The sequence below is a fragment of the Scatophagus argus genome, chromosome 6 (assembly GCF_020382885.2).
Source record: "Scatophagus argus isolate fScaArg1 chromosome 6, fScaArg1.pri, whole genome shotgun sequence".
In the NCBI taxonomy this organism is placed as follows: Eukaryota; Metazoa; Chordata; class Actinopteri; family Scatophagidae; genus Scatophagus; species Scatophagus argus.
Window position 1 is genome coordinate 5,701,361 of NC_058498.1, and position 27,385 is coordinate 5,728,745.

At 42.2% G+C, this 27,385-nt stretch overlaps 1 protein-coding gene across 4 annotated transcripts in view; it reads right to left on the reverse strand.

The window, feature by feature from the left end:
• Positions 1 to 27,385, reverse strand: part of kank4 (KN motif and ankyrin repeat domains 4) — a 70,712-nt gene that overhangs the window by 41,484 nt on the left and 1,843 nt on the right. For 2 of the 4 annotated variants that reach the window (XM_046391162.1, XM_046391157.1), the window contains exon 1: positions 26,062 to 26,342. The exons of 1 other annotated variant lie outside the window; for it this stretch is intronic. The gene's annotated coding sequence lies outside the window, so the exon portion shown is untranslated. Of the gene's footprint in view, positions 1 to 16,491; positions 17,607 to 26,061; positions 26,343 to 27,385 lie in introns of those variants that run through there. One more of the 4 variants, XM_046391160.1, reaches the window with a different exon arrangement.

Consider the following 27,385-nt stretch of genomic DNA (forward strand, 5'->3'; position numbering starts at 1 on the left):
CACTGTTTGGATCTGATTTCCTATGTTAACAAACTGCCAACATATAAGCAACACAACAAAAGGAACTAATTAGGATACTTATATGGTGTAATCACATGGGGCTTGCCATTTGGTTAAGCATCTTAGAATAATGTGTGGACACTTTCAGGTTTTTTTTTCTGTTCTTCCCATTCTGCCAATATTGCATGAGTCCAGCACAACTAACCCAAAATACATGCAAGATACTCCATACATTGTCTCCAACACTGCCTATTTCACCAAGAGCTTCCAATTAGAGCATGCCTTTAATTGTAGTGACGAAGGAGGATGTTGGGAAACTAGAGAGGGCAAGCAATTAGGACATTTTTAGAAAAGACAAAATAATAATCAAGAGAACGAGAAAAGGAAACACAAGGAGCTTTAGGAGAAGTCAAATGAATCAACGTGAAGCGAGCAGATGAAACCCCATACTGAAGAGCGACAGGAAGGAGACAAGATGGGGATGAGGGCATGTTGATTATTGGAGGTGCCTGTAGTACACAGCCTGTACTCGTTTTGACAACAGGGCTTTTAATTTTCCTCCCCTCTCGCTGCCAGCTGAGATAAATCATTAGCTGGGAGGGGGTCAGTGTGGTATATTCTGTATTTTCCAGAACATTTGAAAAGGGCTTTTGAACACTTTTGAATTTCCATTCATTTCTGTAGGGCGAAGTGCTGCTTCCCTGCACCATTTTGTCTTTCTGATCACGTCCATTCAATCGTTTTAATTAACCAAAGTTTTTTAAAGTGCTTTTGATCGTGCTCTGTAAGCATTTTCCATTGGGTCCTGTGGACTCTAAAATGTAGCCGCTTGATTTTCATATTGACAGCACTTTGGTCTGTTTGCCCCTGAGATAATGGAGAGATGCTGTGACTGTTGCATCTGTCTGTCTGTCAACTGCCGAGTATGTGTGGGTGGATGCAGAAACAAGGAGGCCCACAAATAGCACATGTAACCCACATATAATGCAGCTTGAGTGCATGTTGTACTTGCACACTGAGAGGAACACACACACACACACACACACATAGATGTTGAGGATGTGGGACATGTTTAGTCGAGCATCAGTTCAAATCCCCACCCCCGTTTCACTGTAGCTGAATCCCAAAATATCATCAACCCCAAATCTATCAACACAATATGTCTCATGGAGAATGGTGGGGGGGTTCCCTGCTTCTGTGCAGCTAAACCCCGATTCGACTCACCTCATTCTGTCTGTCTAACAGAAGCCATCTATCTCTGCAGTAACCACGGGGCGAGGAGGGAATAAGTAACTCAAAATTCCTAGCAGAGAACAGACCGGAAGCTTTACTGCTTCTTAAGGACACACACAGAGAAAAGAAGTGGTAGAAAGGTAGAGGCAACATTCAAGTCCCGTGCATGTTTATACGGGAAACTCTGATGCCAAAGCAAATATTTCACAGCGGTGACGAGGGTCTGAGACAATGGCTCATGGTTTGTGTGGCCACGATAATGCTAAGCTATCTCTGCCAAGCATGCCTGATATGCACACATATCCAAAGACTGAGTGCTTGAAGCATGCTGACCATTGCCAGTCGTGTGTTAAAGCCAAATGGAATGCAGTTGATATCCCATTTTAAATGTTTGCTCTTACAATACGATATGGTAAAAATCCACATTCATACACTGATATAATTATATATAGTTATAGTAGAAGGAAATGATTGCTGTGGGGGAATTGAGTCATTGAAGTTGAACGAAAAAGCAAACAAGCATACAGAGTTGTGAAGTGGGAGGAGCCTCTGGTTCTGGATGCTAATTGTTTTTAATAATTGTAAATTTCCATTTGAAAAACGTAATTTAAATTACATGCTCAGTACTATATTTATATTATACTATATTATAGTCATCATTTATTTGGTGACCAGCTATAGTAGTGAAACAAAAAGGTGTGCCCAGGATGGAAGGTAGACATTTAATGACAAACAGTACAAACTGTATCGTTCTCTGGCATGTTGACACAGTTATATTTCCGTTGAAAGGAACATGCATTCATCTAATCTTAAGAGTGAATGTTAAGTTTTCATACTTGCCCAGGAATTCTTTGCAAAAAACATAAAAAGTACACATATTCTTAACCACAACTGTAAATTAGTGATCATATCCATCATCTGATAGGCAGCCTTAGAAAAACAAGGTTATTTGTGGATTTTGGCATTCATCCATAACGACTCCACTGACAGTCAATTTGTATTTTCATTTTGGGCCAATTTATTTTCTGTTACTGACTCATTTTCTAAATGTGTTTCTGGTATTTACAAGGTAAGATTTTTTTTATTATTATTATTTTTTTCTGAACGGATTGAATCTGGGAGTTTGTGCATCTCCTCTGAGAGAGAAAGGTAAACAGATTTCAGACCAGCACCGCTTTTGTAACTTAAAATTTAATTGTGTAGTGTACGTGTAAACACATTTTACTCCTCTGCTGTTCCCATTCTCTCTTACATAATCAGCTGTTTGGGTACAAACTCTTCCCCGACTCTGTACCACCCGGTTGGGGCTTTGAAGTGCTGTTTTTCCTCACCTCGTTAACCAGCCACTTTTTTAATCATCAGCCCGTTTCTGTTTTGCCGTGAGCAAGATCGAAAGCCTGAAAATATAACATCTCAATATGTGTCATGTAGCGTGAAATATGATAATGTATGTAAGAAAAACGTTTTTTCAGGGGAAAATTGATTTTCCACTTGCTTGCAGCTGTGGCATAATCCATCATTTTTGCGTCTTGCAGGCCTGAGAGGAGTAAAGCATTGGTCAGAGGGCTGTAGCTGCATTAAAAGCACCTCATATTTACAGTTCTTGTTAATAATGTTTCTGTTCAGTAGGTATGCTGAGCAGACTAAACGCTTATTTCCACTGTAATTTCCAGAATAAAATAGGAGGTGTATTCAGTCATTAGTTGTCACCGTGTCTTCTGGCACATGGGTATGAGTTCAGGACAACAGGAGATGATAAATGGACAGCCTGTGCGTAAATACACTCCCTCATTGTTGATGACAGCCTGAGGGGCAGGTGTAGATGGGAGCCTGGAAAAACAACTATTAAACACTGGGCCAATGACAGAATGATTTACATATTATGAAAACAGAGTCTGGATTAAAGTCAGGATGATTGATGAGGTTATCAGATTGAAGCTATCAAACAAGGTTTTTTTTTGTTTGTTTTTTTGGGTTGTATTTTTTTTTTTTTTTTTTTTTTAAAAGGTGTATAAACACCAATCCAAAGTTTGTCAGTGAGTGTGTGTCCATGTGAGACAGTTGTTTCATTGGGATGGACTGTCTCATATTATTCTCGAGGGACTCACACGATGCTGAGGTCATTTTTCAACCGATCCAAAGAAGGCAAACTTCTAATACTCTTACACATCAGAAAGTAAAATCATTTATACCTTTGGCTTTCCTTGTGCTGCCTGAAGTTAGATATGCTGCCACCACTTGCTACCATATCTGACTTGTACTTTAGAATTTTTTTCTGAGAAATAAGTAATTAAAAGAGTTTTAAATGATTTTAAACAGACAGACCACACATATAGAATACATACTGTATGTGGTTTGGCATAGAAGTTAAAATACATTTGTTATCACTCAGATTTAAGCTATATAGACGAAAGTATTGGGACACCCTACCATTACACCAACAGGGACTTTAATGACATCGCATTCAAAATAAATAGACACTAATATGGAGTTGGTCTCCTCCTTTATAGCTATAACAGCTCTCACTCTTCTGGGAAGGCTTTCTACAAGATTTTAGAGTGTTTCTGTAGGATTTATTTGCCCATTCATACAGTAGAGCATTTGTGAGGTCACTGATGTTGGACCAAAAGGCCTGGCTCACAATCTCTGTTCCAGTTCATCTCAAAGGTGTTGGATGGGGTTGAGGTCAGGACTCTGTGTGGGCCAGTCAAGTTCTTCCACACCAAACTCATCCAACCATGTCTTTATGGAGCTTTGCTTTGTGCACTGGGACACAGTCATGCTGCAATAGAAAAGGGCCTTCAACAAACTGTTGCCACAAAGTTGGAAGCATAGCATTGTCCAAAATGTCTTGGTATGCTGAAGTATTAAGATTTCCCATCACTCGAAGTCAGGGGCCGAGTCCAACCCCTGAAAAACAGCCCCATACCACACCTGAATTCAATAATGAAGAGGTTTTCCCCAATACCTTTGTCCATATAGTTCACATAATCTCTTAAATAAATGTATTTCGCACACTACTGGAGCCTCATAAAACACTGTATTTAAAAGCATGAGAAAATATCTACAGTGTGACATTACACACAGCCATGTTGCACCACACAGGTGTTTTCACTGATTTTGCCTGACTGGACCTCCTGAGGACAGTTGGGGTGTGTACAGATGCTGCTTGATTGACAACTTCACCCAAGTGTTTGTTTTGCTGCACCTGTCGGGCAGGACAAATTACATCTTTGTCATATTTTATTACAGCGCAGTCTGGCTAAAATTTACTGACATGGTGTGGCTAAATGCAGGCGGGACAGCAAAAGCGTGGGCAGGGTTGTAAATATAAACTGCTGTACCGACCAGTGTTATCAGGCTTACAACAACATTTCATAATTTATGAAGAGACAGTCATTAATCTCTGTCTTTGTCCTTGCAGTCCAGTCACATTAGTCTGTAATGTAATTCTAGAAATAAGAATATTACAAACAAATCGTATGTGTCAAACTGGCTGGACAGCGAGGAACCTCATAAGGTCAGTTTGTGAACAGAAACACAGGCTGAAATTTGCTTTGTGTTGATTGGCAGATTGAAATCACTCAGAGGGGCATGCTGACACCTAATGTATCGGAATGAGTGGATTCATAGTGTTAAATCACCTGAGCAGCAACTAGTTAAAAGAAAAAAGAAAAAATAATCCTGTCTTGTCTCAACCCCCAACCCTCTCTGAGTTTCCTGGATCCTTGACCTGTTTTTCGATGATGCTTTTAAACTCTAGCAATCCTGCTCCGCCTCTCGTGCCGAGCGTCTCACTCACTGAGTTATATTTACTACAGCGCATAATAACACCGCTGACAAAGGTTTGCAAGATTCTGAATCCCATCTGATGTCTGGACTGCACCTTTACGCTCTCACCTTCATCCATCCATCCATTTTCTATACCGCTTATCCATCAGGGTTGCGGGGGAGCTGGAGCCTATCCCAGATGACTACGACGTACGCTCTCACCTTCTTTTTTCTAAATCAAGTGATACTCTGATCACCCAGAATACATGAAAACACCAAGTAGGGCTGCGGAGACCATAAGTGGGTCACACTCTGGTCCGGTTGGTACTTGTTGAACTAATTTGCTGGTTCAGATTTAAAAAAACAGAGGGACAAAATGGCAAGATACCAGTTTTAAAAAACGTCTGTCAGCAAACAAATACAAGACAACATATGTCTCTTCTGATCCACAGCTCGCAGGCTCTGTCAGCTCACTCACACTGTAGTCCAATACTGTTGTCTCCTCTCTGTTTGACTGTCTGCCTCTGTGCCTCCTGCTATCTTCCCTCTCTGATCTTTTATTTTCGTCAGGACTCCTCCTCTCTTTTCTTGTCCTGTTGAAACTCTCCATCCAGTGCAGAGTGTCTTCCTTTCTATATCGTCCACAACACTTGTTTAATCTTATAAGTGTTTTTTGGGTGTTTCTAACTAATTTAATAGCGCAGAGGCACAGAGCATTATGAGTACATGGTGCAGTGGTACCACTGAGAAGCCCAACTTATTTGTGTTCAGGCTGGCTTATAGCTTAGTACAACAAAAGAAGGGGGGAGAAATTTATTGGTGCTTTCTTAACATCAGTGAATGAGAAGTTTATTTTTGTCATGCCTGGTGTTTTTTGCTTATGCTTTGTCTTTTGATTTCTGTCTATGTGCCATGTTCCATGTTTGTCTTGTGCTTCCATGTATTATGTTCAAGGTTTTTGTCATGTCCTGTTTTATTTTGAAAGTGTCTCTTCCTCTGTGTGTCCTGTTTTCATGTAGCTTTGCTTTAGTTTTCCTGATTGCTTTTTCCCTCCTGATGTGTGTCACCTGTGTCTCGTTGTCTTGTCTATTTAGTCCTTGTCTTCCCAGTCACCTTTGTCCAAGCGTTGAATGTCTTATGTCATGCCAGGAGCTTTTTGCTTTAACTTGCCATGCCATGCCAGGAGATTTTTCCCATAGTTTGTCTGGGATTCACAGTGTGAGTTTGTTTTAGTTAGGTTTTGTTTTCTTTAATAAAGACAATTGTTTTTTGGACCTCCACCACGCCTGTCAGCTCCTTTTTGACTCTGCATCCGGGGTCAGCTAATTTCTGCGTCAGCGACGCCGACTAATTCTTGACAATTTTGTGTTAGTGGAAAGCTGCTCTTAACAGGCCACATAAACCATTACAGTTTGTATACTGATATCATTTTAGAACCTGATTCTAATTCAAGGTTTCACAGAGGTCAGACAGTCCAGCACTAAGTCCCATAAAATCCATCCATGATCCCTGAGCAGATCATGTGTGAATTCCATGTTAATGGAGACGAAGACCCAAGTCATTAATTCCAAGGGCAGCTTTTATTCTGCTGTAAACCAAAGAGAGACAAACAGATAGCTGGACTAAGAGAGGAAAGAGGATGTATTCCCTGAGTGCCTGAGTATCAAATGAAATACGTCTCCCACTCTTCTCCTTACTGCTTCCTCCTCCTCCTCCTCCTCCCTTCAAGGAAAAATAAGACAGAGGAAAAGAAAGGGTTGGCAAGGTCACTTTCGTTCTCTCTTTCTCTTCCCCTGCTACGTGTTCACACACACACACACACACACATACAATCACCACAAATGAATATTCTCAGAGGACAGAAGATAGACATCATTTCCGCCGATGATGGGAGCCCTGCTTAATTATTCACTGCAGCGGTCATGTGACTAATCTCTGGGTTGCTACGTGCACACTCACACAAGCACCATAAAGATACCTGTGAGGATACTGATGTATGATGTGACATAGTGGATATTGTGATTACAATATAAATAAGGAAAGTTTGCAGTATCAGAATGATGGTGTGCAATGGCACATATAAATAGTCGACTTAAAACTTCTTTCACTGATGACGCTTTGCTCCTTCCTCATCTGTGGGGCAATAGTTTATACTTTTGTAAATCCAGTTGTTGGTGTACTTTGTCATTGAATTTGTTGTCCAATGCTTGTATCATCACAAGACGATTAGGTGAAAATGAGTGACAATACTGTTAACAAATAATTGTGCACACAGAAATGGTGTGCTGAAAGAGAGAGGTAGTAAGGTCTTCAAATAAAATGAAGCTCAGTACTGCTGGAATATGAACACACAAATGAATCACCTGACTCGCACACAAAGCAACAATTAACTTCAGATGGTTGCAGATGATCAGAATTGCAGACTGTATGCACACTCACAGGCATATTTGAAGGTTATGGTAAAAGCCTGTGTCCTTTTTTTTAGGAAATATGAATAGTTAAAAAATGGCATACACTGCTACTGTGGAGCTTAAAAAGTTGAATAAATCTCACACTGTTCCTCACAACTGAGTTCTCTCTCCATCTGAGGAACAAAACGGAGAGCTGCATCCCGCAGTGCCTCCTCCCTCACCTCAGCTGTACAGATATCCACATCAACCAGTGTGAACCACAGAGTGACAGACAGAGCACACAGACTGTGTGAAAAGACGGCTCGCCCAGCATCATTTTGTTTTCAAAGCTTCCCAAATTACCAGCTTCTTGAAATAGGTTTGTACAACTCTCTGGTGAGATGAAATGAGTGTATTTAGGTTGACTGTGGGACAAAGGGGGGATGATTCCATAGTGACACAGACAAACTCTTTGTGTCTCTGGTCTCATATTGTTGCACATGTCAAAACAAAGAGACGCACAGGCGAAGAACTCCTGCTTCGCTCAGTGAGACTATTATGGGCATTTGAAACAAAATAACTGGTTTTGATTTAATTGCATCTAAAAATAAACAAACAATTAAGCAACTTTAATTGCAACTAAAAACACCCTAAGCAAACACTACATCATTTCCCAAGAAGGACTGCTTCAACCCTGACAAAAACATTGAGGTAACCATCATGATGTCCTTAATAGATTCCTGAAGGGATGTTTTGAAGCCCTGAGTTCAATGTGCCACTACCTGTCATACCTGTCACCTTCGGTTGTTAGGCGTGACTGACTGGGTCAGACTGGGATGTCTGTGAAACAAGCAAGCGTTTCTCAAAGAAAATATCTGAGTTGAGAGAGAAGGTGGAGGTTTCCCCTTCACTTCAAGTACAAGTAGGAGTTTAATTTGAGCGAGAATCTAGAGGCCATCAGAGGAACTGCAGCTTAAACTACTTCTGCTTCAGCCACATTGAGTGTTTGTGACTTCAGCTTAGTATAAAAAAGCCACAGTCAGACCAGGACACAGGCACTGGGTCAGTGAACTACACATTCACACACAATGACAGAAAATCCAAATGGAAAGAACACATTATGGTTTGGCCTGCAGGGAGCTAATTTAAAAACACAGACTTTGTTTGTGGGAGCAGAAACAAAAGGCTGGCTGGCTGAGCAGAGGCAGACACACCACTTTGAGGGGGTTTGGATGTTTACAATAGATGTAGATAAAAGAAGTGGGAAATTGAATTGACGAAAAACATTTCATAATTTGATACCCTTACACTTAAGTAAATATAGAGCTAATTAAGACACAATGTAAACTTAAAACACAGCTTTTACATGTGCATGTAGCCAAGGAGAAAACTGATGAAGTCTTACTGCACTCCAAAAGGAGGCAGTTGCACAAGGCGCTCAAATGGGAAAAGAACAAGCCATGGTCTGTGAAAACTTGGCTGAGTCCAGGCAACCCTTCGTTCTGGCTCGGAGCATTTGCTCATGCATGTGCCTCCTGATTTGAATGTCATTTGCGCCGTGATATTTCATATTAGCCAGAATCAAGATTATTCAGATGAGCAAAATTTCCTTTCTATCTCACTGACTGATTGTGATTTCAGTAATAGCATTCTTATTCCACGAAAAGGTTTTGCTGAGAATATGGGCTTTTATCCACAGTGGACAGTTGAGCATTCACACACTTTCACACATATAGACCTTGATGCTGCCCAGTACAACCACAGCACTCTACTTCTTGGTCAATACTGGTGCGACTGGAATTTAAGTTCCCAGCTCAGTGAAGTTAGTGGCATTTGTAGAGGCCAGGCAGAGCTTTATTTATTTCTTCAACGAGTAATTCTTTCCCGCTGAGACCACAGAAGTGTATTCTGAATGTTTTTCCATTTGTCAAAGCAGTAAGGTCATGATCATAAGGTTTAGGGAAGAAGAACCACAAACAGGAAACTGGAAGAACAAGGGTTCCTGGGAGCCGGTCGCCTCACTGGGATTCCCCTTGTCTTCACAGGACCGTAACTGTGCCCCTCTCTTCAGTAGGTGGAATAAAGAAATGCTTGTTTCCTGCCTCTCTTATTTTAGCTCTTGGATTGAGTGTACACTTGGCCTATTCCCTAACCTGTATCTGCTTCATATCTCGTCCCTCTTTCACCGACCTCTTCTCTCCCTCTCACCACTGTAGCCACAACACCATGACAGCTTCCCGCTGTTCTTCTCTCGTTCCCTTTCTGAGTGGAATACTAACTTGGGAAATAACATGGTTTGGCTGACAGCCGGCAGAGTTGTAAAAGTCAATTTCAAATTACATCTTTGGAAGCTAGCAAAAATTAGGCTGCTCCCTACAGCTGTGAGGGCTGGACACGGTGCTGAGCGTCTTTGCTGGACCTCCACACTTGTTGAGATGAAGAGAACAAGTGAACGGGGCCATGGAGTCAACAGAGATTGCATCTCAAAACATGAGGGTCAGCAATATAACTTAAATAAAAGGATGAAGACTTTAAACATCCTCTTTCTCTTACAGCCAAAACACCAGTTCAGAGTGACACTACATTAAACAAATTTTAATCAAGCTGCACAGCAAGGAATTAATTGTTTTAATCATTTAGCTAATAAAACGTCAAACTACCATGAGTGCTCATTCCATCCACATAGCCCAGAGTGATGTCTTCCAATTATTTTGCGCAACCGTGAAAAAACCCTCTAGGCGTTTAATTGACGACGATATGAAACAGTTTGCCTGACTCGATCTAACCTTAAAAGATCAAATACCTCTTAATGTTTACTGTTAAAGTTTGCATGTTCGTTTAATCTGTAGACCATCAGAAATGTGAAGGACAACTAGGAAGTTACAACAGGTTATCCATCTGTCCAGCACTTGGACAACATCTCCGGTTCCAGTGTCTCTGAGCACACGATTCCAGGAGGTCGACTGAGCTGTTGTTCCCTGTGAGAGTGGTTATCGACCTTCTAACACTCATAACAAAGGTAAATTAGCATATTTCCCAAAAGTCTTGACCTTTACCTTAAGTGAAAGTGCCCAACAACATGCCACCCCCAAAAGTGATGGAGAACACGCAAACGAAATGTTACAGTGTCAGAAAACTTGTCTTGCACTGACAATAAAAGGGCACAGCAATGTGACTCATCCATCCATCCATACCCCCTCATGCTGGTTCAGGTCTTGGGGTGATTATAGCCCAGGATGCAACAGATTATCATACCAATAACAAACCCTGCACTGTATGTTTTAGAAAACATCTTTCACCTTGAGGGAAATGCCCTTCAAATCAAACTAACCACTCTTTTCGTGATGCTGCGGTGAGAAAACCATCTGTTACTTTATAGCCTGTTACTACCACACACTGTGTGTCACGTGGGGGGGACACAAAGTCAAAAAGTTTAATCTGCTCGCCTCTCCAACGAAAGCACCGAGTAACGTTTGAGGTTGAGAGAGCAGATGGCCGGAGACGGACACTACAGATGGCTTAAGATGAGATACTGTATGTGTGTGAGGCCAGTGGGTGTGAACGAGGGATAAAGAGAGATTCAGCAAATGATGAATGAGAGAGAGACAAGAGGAAAACCTGAAAGGCAATTATGTAGAAAAAGTGTTAAACAGCTGAAAGAGAGAGCGAAAGGCAGGGATGCTGGAAGTCAGTGATAGCTGAGGGTGCTGAGAGGTCAAGCTGTATAATGACATCTCACTAAGCGATGCACACATTTATGTATTTGTATTTGAATGGCCATTAAGATGAAATTTGACAGCATGAGCTGATTTCACTAAATTTCTGAAAGAAGAAAACATTTCGTTGATGAAAACATGCCAGATTTTACAAATACAGTAAAGAGTAACCAATATAGGCTTCTTCTTTGTCCCTTATTGAGAAATTCCCCAGACTCCATTAAACAAACTCTAAATTTTGTGAGCTGTTGAGTTAGAAAAAACTTTTTCAAATTCATGCATTGCTTTCTGTGACAAATTGTTCATTATTTGGACCTTTCTGTTAATTCAGCCAATGTTTTTGTTATACAATGTTATTATTATTATTATTACTTCTCTCTCTCAGAGAGAGGGGAAGACATGCAGCAAAGAAGGCACAGGTGGGAGTCGAACCTGTGGTCACTTCAGAGGACAGACAGTCTTGATACATGTATATGAAGTGCAATATGTTTGGTAACCTAATGGAAGACATGAACTGATGTACTTCAAGCTGTCCACTTGGATCACCCCAGACGCATGTTAATGTCAGGTGTAAGCAGTCTCACAGTTTTTAATAATGCAGTGAGGATACAGACATATCACAGAAGAGACAGGAGTAGGATATAACTCAGCTGTCTGTGTCTCACTGTTAACAGAAACTCCAACTCCAAACTCTACTGTATAGTTCATACGCTTGACTGATAAAGCATTCGCACCTCTACTTCCTGCGTCCATGGCGAAAGGCTCAAACCTCACAGGCCTACTTTATTTCTGTGTGTTCATCAAAATTAAAACATAATGTCACCAGTACACATGCTGACAAGCCTCTACATGCTACCAATGCCAAATATGGTCCAGAGAGGACTTTTTATTCTTTTTTTTCTCTCCATGCTGAGCGGAGAATAGCAGCAGAAATCGGGATCAACCACATCTCTGCCGCTTCATCTCGACACACACCAGCATGCATCATCTCATATCTTGGCAGTAAATTATTCTCTCAAAATTGATTTCCTTTTCTGTCAGCTGCTTTGTCTGCCAGGATAAGATGTCACCACTTGAGTTGTTATTATGAAATCCATGAGCAAAAAGAAAGAGAGGAGAGAGAAACATAAGGCATGAGACAGAAACGAATAAAAAGAGATATTATGGTGAATGACTGCAAAATCACCCTTTAGGTTTTGTTTTGGTTGTGTGAAGCTTAAGAATTTTCTCTCCTGCCTGTAACAGACTGTAACAATGTTCTCATACTAAAAGCTAAGCACGCGGTCACCATAAAACCCACCATAACCACAATTCAATCTTCCACAGAACACGACCAATGCATTACAGCTGAATTTCTCCAGACTGTGGTTGTGTTATAGGAATCTAAGATAAATATCCTTCTTCCTCTTTTGGACTGCAGGCCAGTTCCCATACCCAGGCTATCACACCGAAACTCTGTAGAGCTCTGATAGCTGACCTCAGTTCCATATTGTGAGTGCCCTTCATGCACATTGTTCCCATTGATCACACATATGGGAGAAGAAGCATGGAAACCTGCATGGACACAACTCACTGTGTAAATTTATGAGGAAAATGATTACCGAGAACAAATTGAGTGAAAAGCAGGGGTGTATGAAAAAGATGGACACACTTGAGAATTTGCTCTTATGGTAAAATCTAATTGTAAAATGCCCTGGGGTGACTGACCTCAAACGTTCCCACAGTGGAGTGAAAAATGAGGTCGTCATAGCGTCTATGACTTTTTGCTGAAAATGCCACAGTGCTTTGCCTTTCCTTTAGTAAATCTATAAATTACAGATGTGCACCGGTCAATGATGGTACAAAATGCTGATGATTGGTGACTCTCTAGAATAAAAAAGTTGCTGCCAAGTGCAGAGTAAACTCTTGCATGTTCATGATGTGGTGATTGAGGGAAGGAGGGAGTGATTCTGGACATAAGATAGTCCTTTATTGGTCCTGCAGCGGAGAAATTCTCTCTCAAAGTCTCTCTGAGTGACTGACGACATGACAGCTTGGGTGTTCATTTCCCATCTTTTTCATCTCTTCTGCATTCCTCTTGACCTTTTCGAAAGAGTAACAGTCAGGGAACGACGTCATAAGAGGTGGAAAAGGGAGCGTGAGTGTGTCTGAAGATGCTGTTTGTGTGCGTTAGACAGCGATGGGGTGGGGTGGGGGGTTGCTGTGTGGGGGTGCTGGCCACACATGTCACATCAGGAGGCATGATTATCCACCAGGATTACACTTTAATCAATCTAAAGTACTAGTCCCTGTCTGCCACTGTGTTAATCCCATCAAAGGAGGGCTCTTTCTGCCTGTCAGCTTATCCTCCTCCCATTCACCACCATGTTTAACACCCCCACAAAGCTGTATGTCAAGAGTCAACTGGGCTTCGGCGTGGAGACGTCGGGAACCCACTCAGCAGCAATGCACTCAATCCACCAACAATTCATTCAGTTTCAAGGCGCTGCAGAGAGGATTTTCTCAGTGACGAGGCAAATTAATTGTGACAATGCATTTTAATCCTAACAGTAAGAAGAAAAATATCATTTGCGTATTTTGTCCATTCTTGGTGATTGGATTCGTACTTTCAATTGGTGATTAGATTTGTACTTGTACTTAGAAATTCATAAAAGGCCATTTAACTAAAGAAAAGAACCATTTAAAGAGTTTTTAAAACCGTTAGTTGACTTTTCAATTAGGTGATTGACAAAACACGTCAAATCTGTGGTTGCAACTTCTCAAGTATAAAAAAATGCTGTAATGTTAAGATGTTCCATTGGGCTCAGGAAAGTTGTGATGACGCATTTTCACAAATTACACACAGTTTATAGAATAAACAATAACCGAATGAATGAGGAAAACAACAGACAGTTATGAGTAATAAAGAGGCCGTAACTCATTCGAGTGTGTTTGGTTACAGAAAGTGTGGGTCTGTACATGTGCTGACAAAAACATGAAAAATGTGTATTCATGCTCTTGCTCGTATCCTATAATGCGCATGCAACCACCTACCCGCACACACACACACACAGACACACACGCTCTTTGTGAAATCCAAAATGGACTGTCACAGTTTCTTGGTAACAGACTTATTCTGGTTATATTTAAGGCACACGCACACACCCACACACCCACACACACACACACACACATTGACAGAATTGGTTCTAAATTTGATCTTTTACATTTAGAAATTCTTCCGATTTAGGCAAGTTCAAAGCACAATAATCCTTTCATTTTCAGAATTTCATCAGTTGGAACGCGCGAATTGCTAATAACACCATCAGAATGCAAGAAAAACACACAGGAGCATGTGTATTCAGTTCAATACACACACTGTTAGGAGTAGTGTGTGTATGTGTGTGTAGTGTACATGTGCATCTATGATGAAAACCACACTCTGGAGTCTTTCATCTCTTCTCTCCCAGCCTCACTCTTGCACAGCCCCGATGAATGGATGGGAGGAAAGAGTGGAGAGAGAGAGAAGCAGAAAGAGAAAGATTTGAAAGGAAGAGAGGGGAGAAGAGAAGTCACTGGGGGACAGAGGTACATAAAAAGGAAGACACATAACTTACAAGCATCCAGGATAAAAATAAACTAAGAGCCAGGAAGAGAGATAGAAAATCTTTGGTTTTTTTCTGCAGACCTCTGTTCACCCATTTGTGCTTGCATGTGTGCACGGTTTTAAAGGGAGGAGAATCATGATTTCAGCATCAACACAACACACACACACACACACACACACACACCTTATTCAGAGGATACAAACTAAGCATAAATCGACCGGCAGATAAAATGCGCAAGTTCTCTAGAAAGCCTGCATCTTCTCACAGTAAACAGATGGCCACCTACAATGACATTCCAGAAAAGTGTGCAAAACATCAAGACGATCAGATAAAGAGACGACGGGGCTGAAGAGAACAGACATACTAAATGCATCTGCTTGATCCTGATGACAAATTGGGTTTGTTACTCAGGCTAGTTGTTTGTCTCCGCATTAAACCACAGCCGGCAGAGCCGTCCTAACTGAAATGGTTTAGGACAAATCTGGGGCTCTGGGTTGTGGCCAAATCGCCGCATTGCATACAGAGGTCTGAAGCGGCTTAGTCAGCTGCACACAATGCACAGTGGTGGCATCGTGACACAGAAAAACAAAGCGTCAGTGGGTCACTGTTGGTTAGTGTTTGTGCCATGATGCAGTCTGGCAAAGCATGTGTTGGCTTTAGCTATCTACTGGGAGACAACATGACCACACAGCAGGAACAACGGTGACGTACTCAGGCCTGATGGTTGCTTGTTTTTAACATTTTTTTTCAGTTTTTCCGTTAACGAGTGCGATATGTGCCATCTGTTAGTGGCATTTTGATCATTCTGGCTCTGCAGTCAATGGATTCCTGAGGGAGGAATGGCTTTCCTTTCAGTTGTAATGGGTGTAATGGTGTTTAGAGAAGCCCTTGTAGACTTTTTTTTAATCCATTTATATATCCTAAGGGTGACATCTGGGGAAACTGATGAAATGACATAAAAACCACAAATGCAAAACTCATGGTGGCATTAGAGGAAAAGTCAAGGGATCACCAAAGTCAGTACATCTGGGAACCATGAACTTAAATTCATTTTAAAATTGTGTTTTAATTCATCAAGCAGAGGTTGAGGTATTTCACCAAGGAAGTGAAATCTTTGGCCCGCTAATGGAACAAGAAAAAACATCGTAAAATTACAAAAGTCTCAAAGGTTCATCTCCTGAGGAAGGAGAATATCTGTATGACTGCTCAGAAATCCAGCCCAAAAGTGATAACTTTGTAATTACATTCCCTTGACACATTGAGATATAAATTCATATGTATATAAATATATCATAAACATGTTCAGTAGACCTGATTCTGTACTGCTGTTTACTTACTGCACGTTCCTGCAGGGCCGCAACAGAACGGCATTCAGAGTTTGCGGCACTGACTATTCTGGTATACGTCATGCTCTGCACTGCTCTGCTCCTGTTGTATGGATCCCACATACACTAAGAAACAGCAAGTTGTCGGTATGTCAGCACCCTTCCCACAAAAATCCGAAACATTTTTCGCACTAAAATAATTCACCCTGACAGCTGACCAGGCAGGCTAATTTGAACAGGAAAACCTTCTCTGTCCATTGTAAATGTGCGGTACAACCAGAGATTGCAGCGGAGAGGAAACTAATTTGCTCTGAGGCTTGGTCTGGACTCAGGCGAGAGTTTCATTATGACACTAATGTTGCCAAGGAAATATGACTGCGGTGCAATGAAATACACTCCAAAGGGTGAGTACGCAACCCTCATTTAAGATTCCAAATATATCAGATTCTGCTCGCTCTCATTCGCTCACCTCTCGCCGATCACTGCTGCCTCCTCAATCTTTCTTTCTTTCTCCCTCCATCTTTCTGCATCTGATTTGCTGGATGGAAAAAGAGGTGCCTCAGTGTTTCAGGAACCCACTGCTGACTGATAGAAATATCTGATTGGGAGGCAGACATACAGGCAGAAAGATAGATAGTGAGGAAAACGTGGCAGCTGGAATGCTTTGCTGACATTCTCTCTCTCTTTTTCTTACTCATTCATTCCTTTAATGTCTCTCTACCAGGCCTCCCTATAGCTGACATGAGAGGTGACCTGAAAGAAGGTTTCTGTCTCCCTTCTCCCCCGTAATCCCTCCCTCCTTCAGTCCTACTCAGTACTTGCTTTTTATTTGTCTTCCAACATCCTCGCTTTTATCTATTCATCCCCCCAACTCACTCTATTCCCCCTCTCTTCCTTCATTTCTTCATCCTTAAAATCAAGCACAAGATCATCCCTCTGTTTCTCCTTCCCATGCTTTGTCATGATGCCCATTCTTTAAATGTTGCATACAGTAAACGCTCTGTGGGATCCTATCTGCCTGGCAAAATGCTTTCTAGCAGCAGGATGAAAGGCGTGCAGCCCTGACTCGAAATCAGGGGCTATCTGTTATCTGATTGGCCGACATGGAGAGCTGTCTGTGGATTTTAGTTACCGGGGAGAACAGGGAGATAATGGCACCGTGTCAGCAACTTCTGAATCTGCAGGGGCCAGACGAAGATAGAAGTAGATCTGATGGCCGGTCCTGCAAAAGTGCGTTTTGCCACAGTTGTTCCAGAAAAATGCATGAAAGGGCAAATCTCAGAAGTGCTTATTATAATCTAATGAGTTTTTCGCATCACTCAGCAAGTTAAACACATGGATTTTAAAACCAACGTTGTTTAGAGGGTTCTATGCTAAATGTGTTGTAGGAGCTACAGAACAAGAGAGTCACAGGAAAATACTCAGAAGAAGCCGTGTGGTGCTTGACTGAGTCCTGACATTCAAATCAGCCCACTTCACCAAATTGACTGATTCTGATAGACTAGTTATGTCACACAATTGTGTCTTAATATAGTTTAACTACTCAATCAGTCCAAAACGCATTCATTTTTCTGCAATGAATTTAAATGCACCACTCTTTCCCTTTTCATTGATTAGTTATTAATTGATTATTTAAAAGCAGGTCTAAGATACACAAGAGGGAGGAATGGCTTCAAACACTGGGCCTTGATTGACAGTCGGAAGAGGCCTCCCTGATGATACAGTCCCGCTGATTGGAGTCATTCATGGTGGGTGTGCCAGTTCAAGTGCTGCAATCTAGTCTGATTGTGTCACAGTGACACCTGCGCCTTCCCGCTCTCCCTCCTCTTATGCCTCTGACTCTCTTTGTGGAGGCTGTGCAGCTGAGTACCAAGTAGTCAGGGGGTCCATCCTTCAGAGGGTGCACAGTGGATTTGGGGATACCGGCGGCTGCAAAGGATGCGTCAGACCACACGACTCTCAAAGTGCACAGCCTCGTCAACCCGTTCTGATGAATTAATTCTTGAAATGCACACTTCAGTGGCAGCAGCTCCTGACACAGTTACCGTAAAGATGGTTTTTCAGGTATTACCCCTCGAATATGCCAAACGTTCGCGATTTAAAGCGATTTCTCCTCTTTTGGCTGCCTCTCACCTGACGCCTGCCAGCTGTAGTGTTCTGCCTGCCAACTCTGCTGTGTTTATTCGCCTGATCCCGCCTGCCTGTCACCAAAGGAAAGTGTTACCCTCCATAAACGGCCTTTTCACTAACATGTGGATCCTATTACCAGTTTCCAACAAAACCCAGTGGTCAGCCAATGTCACACTGCCTTTGTACCTGAAGGCACCCATAATGTATACGTTTCATTCACAGAGAGACATTTAAGCCACAAAATGTATTCAACACGTTTTTCATAGATGCACCTGTTACAAGCAAACATACTGTACTGATGGCTTTATTTTTTAAGTTTCTGTTTTTTAGGCATAGTGTTGTTGTCGCGCAAACTCTTACCTTGCAGACGTGCATCAATATTGCTTTACTTGGAACAGTATTGACCATAACTGTGTTTGTATATAGCAAAAGAAAACACTGGCAAACACTCTGAAACACAGAAGTGTCCGCCCTGGTCCCTGGTGGGGAAACAAGTGTGTTAGCAGCTCCAACGAGAAGCCATGAGAAACAGAAATGCACACACACACACACACACAGGTGGAGGAGCAGACAGGCTTCAGGGCTCATTAAATCCCAGTCGGGCAGCAGCTCCACGGAGGCAAAACACTCAGCAACTCACATGAGAAAGGTTCGCAGTAATTTCACTCTCTTACACCACAGTCAGAGAGACAGACGTATGCAGCAGCGAGGCATTCATCTGTTGATTTACATTCCTGAGCTTCATGCAAACCATTAGTGCAAGCTATCTCACCACAGCTAGTTTGAAAGATGGGGAGGAACTTCAAACAAGCTCCATGCACACTCACACACACACACACACACGCTATCTCTTACACTAAAAAAAATCTTCTCTCTCCCCTCTACTCAGTCTCAGTCATCTCGTCATTTTTTTCTCCCTTTTCATCTTTGTTTCATCTATGCTTCTCTTGTGCTCATCTTTTCCTCCATCACCTCAAATGTGTGTGTGCTTTAACCTCTGGGAAAGCGATAACTACCTTAGAAACAACAGAGATGTTTGTGTGTGTGTGTGTGTGTGTGTGTGAGAGAGAGAGAGAGAGAGAGAGAGAGAGTGAAATGCCCCATAAAGCTGATTTTCTCTTTGGCTTGCAGATGGGAGATATAAAACTTTCATCAGAAAAAGAGCCATTGGATACACAAAGCACATGTTGACTTTGTGCTCAGAATGTGGTTGGGGGGTTTTGGAGTAAGAGACGGACAGAAAAACCTTCAGTCAACACTCACGGGTGCACAGAGACCCACAAACAAGCACGCCTGGATGGAACAATACTGGAATACAACTTGAGCAACTGAGAAAAATGAATATAACAAAATCTTCAGCACCAGCAACTCACGCAATCACAAATGACCATTAAAGCACATTCTGGGAGGAAGAAAACTAAATTTTAGATGTAAAGCAGCTTGTGAATCATTCACAGGTTTGAAATGTTAAACGTGAAATCCTCACAACAAGCCTACACCTGCAGCTCCATACTGCGGCCTCTGCTTCTCTTTTGGCCGATAGGAAGCACAAGTGTGCTGGTGCTGCAGCTCTGACACCGGATGATACTGGTTGTGCCCAGTTTGGAGTGCTGGGAGAGACAAGTCTGTTTCTGTGTTCTGTTTGTTTGGTTTTCATCCAACATTTTTAGAGCTCGCGCGCCTGTGAAATGTCTTCAGACATCTCCGACTTGCTCTGCCAGCCTCTTAAAGAATATCACTTGTTCCTCTCACTAGTTCGTCCATGCAATTTTCATGTAGCACTTAAGATGCTTAGCACTGGTTAAGTGCCACAAGCAAACACTGGAATACAACAGAAATGGGTCAGAGGGCCCGTTAGCTCTCTTAGGACTGCAGCTTTTGAAAATGATCTGCTTAACTGATTGATTGTTAGAAAAATGCTCTTCACAATTTCCCACAAACTCAAAATGATTAGTTGTTTTAGTCCATCCAGCAGTTGAAATCCAAATAGATTCAGTTAACACTGGAAAAAAAACAAAGAAAAGCAACAAATCTGCTCATTTGAGAGGCTGGAATCATCAAATATTTGTCATTTTGCTTGGCCACATTTAAAACAGTTTTAACTTTGTGACTGGACTACAGAAAAAGATAGTGACACTCTATTATGTTGGAAGGCAGAAAAGAAACCCAGGATCTATTTTCGACACCAACCAAGCTTTTGCAAGCCACCGACTCGGTTTGATGTAACCATTAGATCCCTCAGACTTCCGACTATTGTCCAGCAGCCACACTGACAATCACAGTCCTCTGTACTCACACATAGTTGTGGTTTACCCACAATCTCTTCTTGTCACTATTGCTGTCCGCGGGAGCAGCAGGGGGCAATGCAAACAGTAGACCACATTCACTTGGTGTGTAAGTGTAGGTGTGTATGAGCTTTTGTGAGTTCAGTGAGTTCACATGGATCAGACTCCTCGTGCGTGTTGATAATTGAGAACTTTGCTCTGGTCGTAAGCAGTACAGTGCAGCCGAGTGAAGACTGCAGAGTGACGATAATAAAACTCCTGGGAAAACTTGTAATCAGACCCTGCAGGTGGACGCTGAGGTCAAAGTGGGACTGGTGATATGGACCGGCAGTACGGCAGCATGAGCAAAGGTCACAGCAAAAAAATAACAAAATAAAACTAAGAGCATAAATAACAGAACTTCTGCAAATTTTACAAAGCAATAAAAGTGCATTTGATATGTTTCAGTGAGTTCAGTATGTCATGTTGAGTTTAGAAGTGGAACACAAATTGTCTGCCAACAAGACCACACACCCACAACCTTAACAAGAAGAACATCACGCTGTATCCACAGTCAGCATATTTAAACACCCACAAACATCTTCAGCATCCAAATATACACTCAGAAAACCAAAGGTTATTTCAGGCTCAAAACACACATTCTCTCACAAACACACACACGCACTCAATAAGTATTTGAGTTTTCGCAGGGAGTGGTCACTTCCAAAAACACTCAGGCAGGAAGTTCCTGCCTCCCACAGCCAGCCAATTACGACACGGTATTTAACGATGAAGGTTCCATTAAGGAAGTCACATGTTGTCCCCTGCACTCTCGACTCCTCTTACGACAGGCTCTGTTTTTTCCTGCCTGTCAATGCCAGGAACCCATTATGGAGCAATGGTGGGGATCCAACATGGGGAAACAATGTAAGGATGGACCCAGCCATTGTTCCTCGTGTGGCTCCTTGAGAAATGTCCGGTTGCGGTACTTTCTTTTAAGAAAGAACCTTGCTTTAAATTTCTCCTGTAAGGCTGGTTATATAAATCATGGCTCCCATTCTACCTCAATGGAAACTGCATCCTGACCCTTATCCTCTAAGGGTCATACTCTGGTTTAACATGTTTTAGTTCACTGGCTACAAATTACACATATAATCTCTGACTGTGAATATTTACTTATGTTGTGCAATTCTGGAAATGTCTAGAAGCGTCTTATTTTTTGGTATATTTACGGCAAAGTCTGAGCTTTGAGAGTTTGCTGCCAACAGTAATTAATTTTGTCCCTCTATTTTTTTCTGTTAACATTTAAACCTTTCCACAAAGGACACCATCACAACAGTCCCTGTTGAGTGAAAGGTTTTGTTAGAAAGTAAAAAGCAGGTTGATGTCCCCCCACCCAACCAGAAGCCAAAGAACAATCGAAAGTCTTACAGCTTTTGTATTGTTCCTCCATAGTTTCCCTCAGCGATGACCTGCAGCCCACCTCACTGACCCTCGGCCAGCTAAACTCACCCACTCACGCATGCCCAGTGGAAATTCCACAGAAACACACATACCATTGTTGACATCAAAAACAATACAAAGCTATGCACCTCATAACCCGCTGTTTTTCAAAGACTGTACTGTCTTCCAGAGGTATGTGCCACAAGAAGATATCACAGGCTGTTAATCTTTGAGGTGGTCAATGCCTTGTCTATGTAGATTTTTTTAAAAGTGTTTTAAACTTACAGATATCTGCAGTGCGACATACTCGCCGTGATCTGACAAAGACGTGAAAGAATAATCAGAAATAGACGTCTCGCGAGAAATACAAGCATGATCTTCCAACACACAATATATAGAGAAAAGTAGGAGAAATTTTGTTTCGAAGTGTTTCAAGTGATACACCTCTGTTGTTGTGCTTAAATATACTGTAATCCAGTTCCTCAAAAAGGTGATCGATCGGAAGATATTTTTCACTGCATCCCAACACAACTACACCTGCTAAACAGTGCAGCTCATTGCCTCACTGCCACTCAAACAGACTGCAGGTTGAGAGAAGAAACTGTCATCATCAGCAGTCAGCTACTTTTGTCCTGCTCTTTTCCGGCAACTAAATTAAACAGCAGTGCGGTGGTTTCAACCGAATGGACAGCGTCCGTCAAGAATGACAGGAAATCAATCGGTTGACAGATAAGGTTGGCCCCCAATGTGTCAGTCGCTCACATGAATGACATGAAATGACTCAAACTGGTTTGTCAACAATACCAAACTGATAGTTCAAAGGGATTCAGAGTCTGTGGCGAGACTGTGCTGTGTACAGATCTGAGCCACCTAACGTTCATTTAAACAAAAAAAAACAGGTTCAGAAAGAAGTCTTCCTACCTTGGCACTGACTTCAGTACTGGCTGGCTATTGTCCAAAAACTGGGCTGGATCAGCCTCAGCCACAACAAACCTGTGAATCATCAGCAGCCATAGTGCTGATGTCTACAGACTCTTCGTCTTGTCAGAGCTAACGAAGTCAAACATTTTCTCTGAATCCGTACGGTTACATTGTCATACTTTAATCTTTCTTTGCTATGGACTGTGTCTGAAATAAAGTAAATTTCTGGATTTAGTGAAATATATTCTGAATGTATTCACTAGTGATAGATAATCCAATGAATCAGGTTGATTTCTTTTCCTCTCACTTCTCCCCACCACTAAGTATCCCTCCAAGGACCGCAGAGCCACTTTGTCTGAACTTCTGCAAAGTCCCACTGTTTTCTAAAGTTATGCAGTCTGTGGGAAGCTGTGGCTTCCAGAGCAGATGTGGTGCGGGCACATAAGTATATGTGCACCTCTGGCCCAGTGTGAACTCACCATTCTGCTGACACTGATGGGAAGGAAAACACCTCCAGCTTTAGGATACCATCATGGTGAGAGAGAGAGAGCTGTGAAAGCATGGCACATCTGAGGAACAGTGTGTCAACAGAGAATGAGATTAGTAGTGCTATCCCTAGGCGTTCACTCAGCTGGTGTGTGTGTGTCTGTGAGTGTGTGAGCGTGCTGACTCCCGGCTCTCATGTATCTGTGTGTGTTCTCAGCGAGGGGTTTTTGGCTTCTTTGACTGACACAGACAGAGAGTTTAGGGAGTCCCTCTCCCTCCCACAGCATAGCTAAGAAGCCCTAAAGCTCCTTAGCCCAGGCTCTGCCACTTGTTCGATGAAAGACTCCATCCGTGGAGATAAAACAGTAAAATAAAAATCCAACCTGTATCACCCTGCATGGCTCAATCTCGAGCACGCATGCAAGGAAGTGTTTTTAAAAAAGCTCCCACACAATCTCGCCGATTCTTTCTTTTTCTAAGCTTTGTTTTGTCTTTGGAGTGGATTATTTGGTTTAGTAAGAATCTGCACACCTTTATGCCTTAAAGCAACCAACTTACCTCACACATTTGTGCACAAACACACTCACGCTGTGTGGGCCAACAAAGGCATTTACAGGTTCAGAGGAGCCTCAGGAGGAGTCAGTGCATGTGAAAGTCTGGAGAATATGAACCACATGGGCTCACCGGGCATTCGGCCAGTCGACACAGAGCCCAGACTGGCATCAACTGGCATCGGCCAACTTCACACACACACACACACACACACACACACCAGGCACATTACTGCTTCGTGAGAAAACAACCTGCCAGACACGCACATCACTACGATGTTTGTGTGAAGGAATCGTGTCGTGTGCCGTGTGGTTTGCGCTGCATTGTTTCTTAGCTGACAGCTATCTATAGGACAACAAATTAAAATAACTGCCATCAGGACCATCACACGAAGTCAGAAAACACAGTTAGAGCTCTGTGTGTTGTATTTCAGTGTGTGTGCATAGTGTGTTTAGTATTTCAGAAGGAGGGAAGTGTTGCTCTGTTCAACAGCAGCCATCCCAAGATGCTCACTGGAGTGGCTACAGATTCAGGGTGGGTCCAGTGTGTGTGTGTGTGTGTATATGTGTGTGTGTTTCCGTGCTTCAATACACTTTCCATCAGATTAAGCTGCTAAGCCTTTCCTATACAGTTCTACCTAAGGCTTTATCCCTAATGGTCTGGTTTCCACTTTAGGACCAGACTGCTTGTCCTGACATTTGGTTTACCTCTGAAAATATTGTTCACGGTTGTTTTTTATTCTTCTGTAGGTATTTTGAACAAAGATGCATAAGTATTGGACAGATGCAAACTGGAGGATCACCAGTCAGCAGGACCAAATTTTATGGCGCTCCATCAGTAGCTGATGAGATCTTTCATTCTGGGCCAAAGTGGTGGACTAACGTTGGATTACAAACTATTCTGTGTGTTTAGCAAATTCCATGATGATTCTCAGATTGCTCTGGAAATTCATGGGTAGTAAGTTGAAGTGATTTTGACTGTTTTCATTTCCTGAAAAGACACACAAACAAACACACACACACGCCCACACACACCAGGAGACTGTGGAGTGATGCAGCTCAGCCATATCTCGGAGGACAGTGTGTGTGTTTGTGTGAATAACAATGTGCCCTTTAACCTGAGCATAGATGGAGAGCTCTTAATGTCAGCGAATGCAGCATAAAACACACGCGCACACAATGTGATGCCCTGCAAACATGCCCCACGTAACCAGAACACTTTGCTTTTCTTTTAATGTTGTGTAGCTGCGGTTAGCCAACCAACCATGGCCGATGCTCTGTGGCAGGCAAACACAGCAGTGACCAAGACTAACCGTGAATACATGCAGACCATAGAAGAGCAGAGACAGAGAGACTGGGAGCTTTTGCATTAAAGAGAGAGGCAGAAAAGGAGGGACAGCAAGCGAAGCGAAGATGCAGAGTTAATGCATGCAGATCGCTAAGAAGCAACAATGCAAAAGCTGAACACACGATCACCCCAAACAACAGCTTGTATCGCTTTGCTGTTTCGTTTCTGCTCCATCCACTGCTTGGTCAGCTCACTTTCTGTAGCATGTGTGTATTGTAACTGCCTGCATATGTGTCAGGCTCCAGCTGAAAGACATTAGTTAGACCAGAGGGGAATTTTACTGAAACCTGGCTCAGCTTTGGAGAAGAAATCAGCTGGTGTAGAGCGACGTAAAAAAACACAAACAGTCAGAAAGAGAGAGAGAGAGAAAAGTGCACAGATATGTACATGCAGGCCTTGATTTTAACATCTGATTAGCCCACCACCGCAGAAGGTGCAGAAGAGCCCGAAGCTTGGAGCAAATAAATAAATAAACAAACATCAGTACAAAGATGGAGAATGATGATTAAAAACTGAAGTCACAAAGTATATTAATGCGTGTTGGTTTACAGTGTAAACTCGGTTCTGAAAATGACATTAAAATGAGTTGCACTGGGAGAGAAAAAGAAAAGGAAAGAAAAAGACAGGAAAGAAAAGAGCTCACCAGATAGTAGTAAATTAACAGTACAGAAAATATAAATGAAAAAAGAACAAAAAGAATGAATGAATGAATGAATGAATGTGATAAATCAAAAACTCAACAGGAGATAACTCCAGAAAACAGAGCAGGAGAGCAGAGGATGACAAAGGAGGCACATAAGAAATGATGATGAACAAACACATTTAGACATTTGCCTCAAAAGGAAGTAAGATAAAGAAAAAGAACAAAGTGCAGACAACATCTACCCTCCCCTTACCTCTGCAGCTGTGTGTTTGCTATCCTTTGGGACACAAAAACTTCGGCCACAGCAGCACTGCAACAGATCCTCACTTCTGAACTCTCTCCAAGGTAATGCAGATATTTCTGTCTATCAGCCCATACGCAAACCCTTCAGTCCACCAGGGCAGAATTCTGTCCACCTGTGTGGGTAAATGTATCCTAGCCGGTGATGAATAGCAGCGAGTGAAAGGAGAATACTACGGCTAGAGGGCAGACAGACTGACTGAAACAGGAGAGCAGACTGAGTAGGATGGAAGAACTGCAGCTTCCTCACATCAGAGCGGCTGGGCTGGGATACACCCACCTCCTCATGCATGCATCAAATGGGAGTCGCTCACATGCTCTAAAGTATGCAGGGAAATCCTATGTGCAGCCAGAGATCTGATGTGATCTGATCTGATATACGCACATATGCATGCAAAGTTATGCACACATGCATACACTCATAAAGGATCTCATTAACCCCCTTTTACTCACACACACATGCACACACACACACACACACATGTTCACGCACAAAGTTCTCTTGACTGAGAAGAGCCTGTGTGAGATGTCTGCCAGGGCTTTCAGTGAAAATAAATAAACTAGCTGATGGGCGAGCAGCCCTGAATGAGTTGAATTTAGTGCTCACATTAACCTTTCCTTAAAGAAGAGTCGGAAAAATTAGTTCTTTTATCCAGAGGCTCCCAACCTGTGGGTCTGGACCCTCAAAGGGGTCACAGGATAAATCTGAGGGGTCAAATGATGATTAAAGTGCTGAAGAAACACATAAACAAAGCAAGATTGTTTCTCTTCTCCTTTTTTGTTGTCAGGATTTTTCACCTCAACACAATCAAAAACAATCTGAGAGTCAGTGTCTGCCTCATTTTATTTCTATTAACTGGGAGATTAACAGACGATATCTCAACAATTTTGGTCACCAATGAAGCATTTAGACTTATTCCTCAAGCTGAAAAGACTTCCTGCTTCTCTGTGTTTTAACTCCTTGTAAATGAAATACTGTTCAGTGTGGGACTGTGAGAGATTAAATGATTAAAGGAAAACTCCAACATTTGTGTGAAACGACTTGACAAGACTGATGCCACTCTCATATCCAACACGTAAGCTTCCCTGGCAGCCAGCTAACTTACTGAGCACAAAGGCTGGAAACAGGAGGAAGCTGTCATCCTGGCGCTGTCCAAAGATAACAAACTCTGTCTGTTGATGTTAGATGATTTTATCGCCTTTTGGGCAAAGCCAGATTAGAGTTTCCACCCATGTTGTTAGTGTTAGCATCGTATTTATTGTGCAGGTATGAAAGT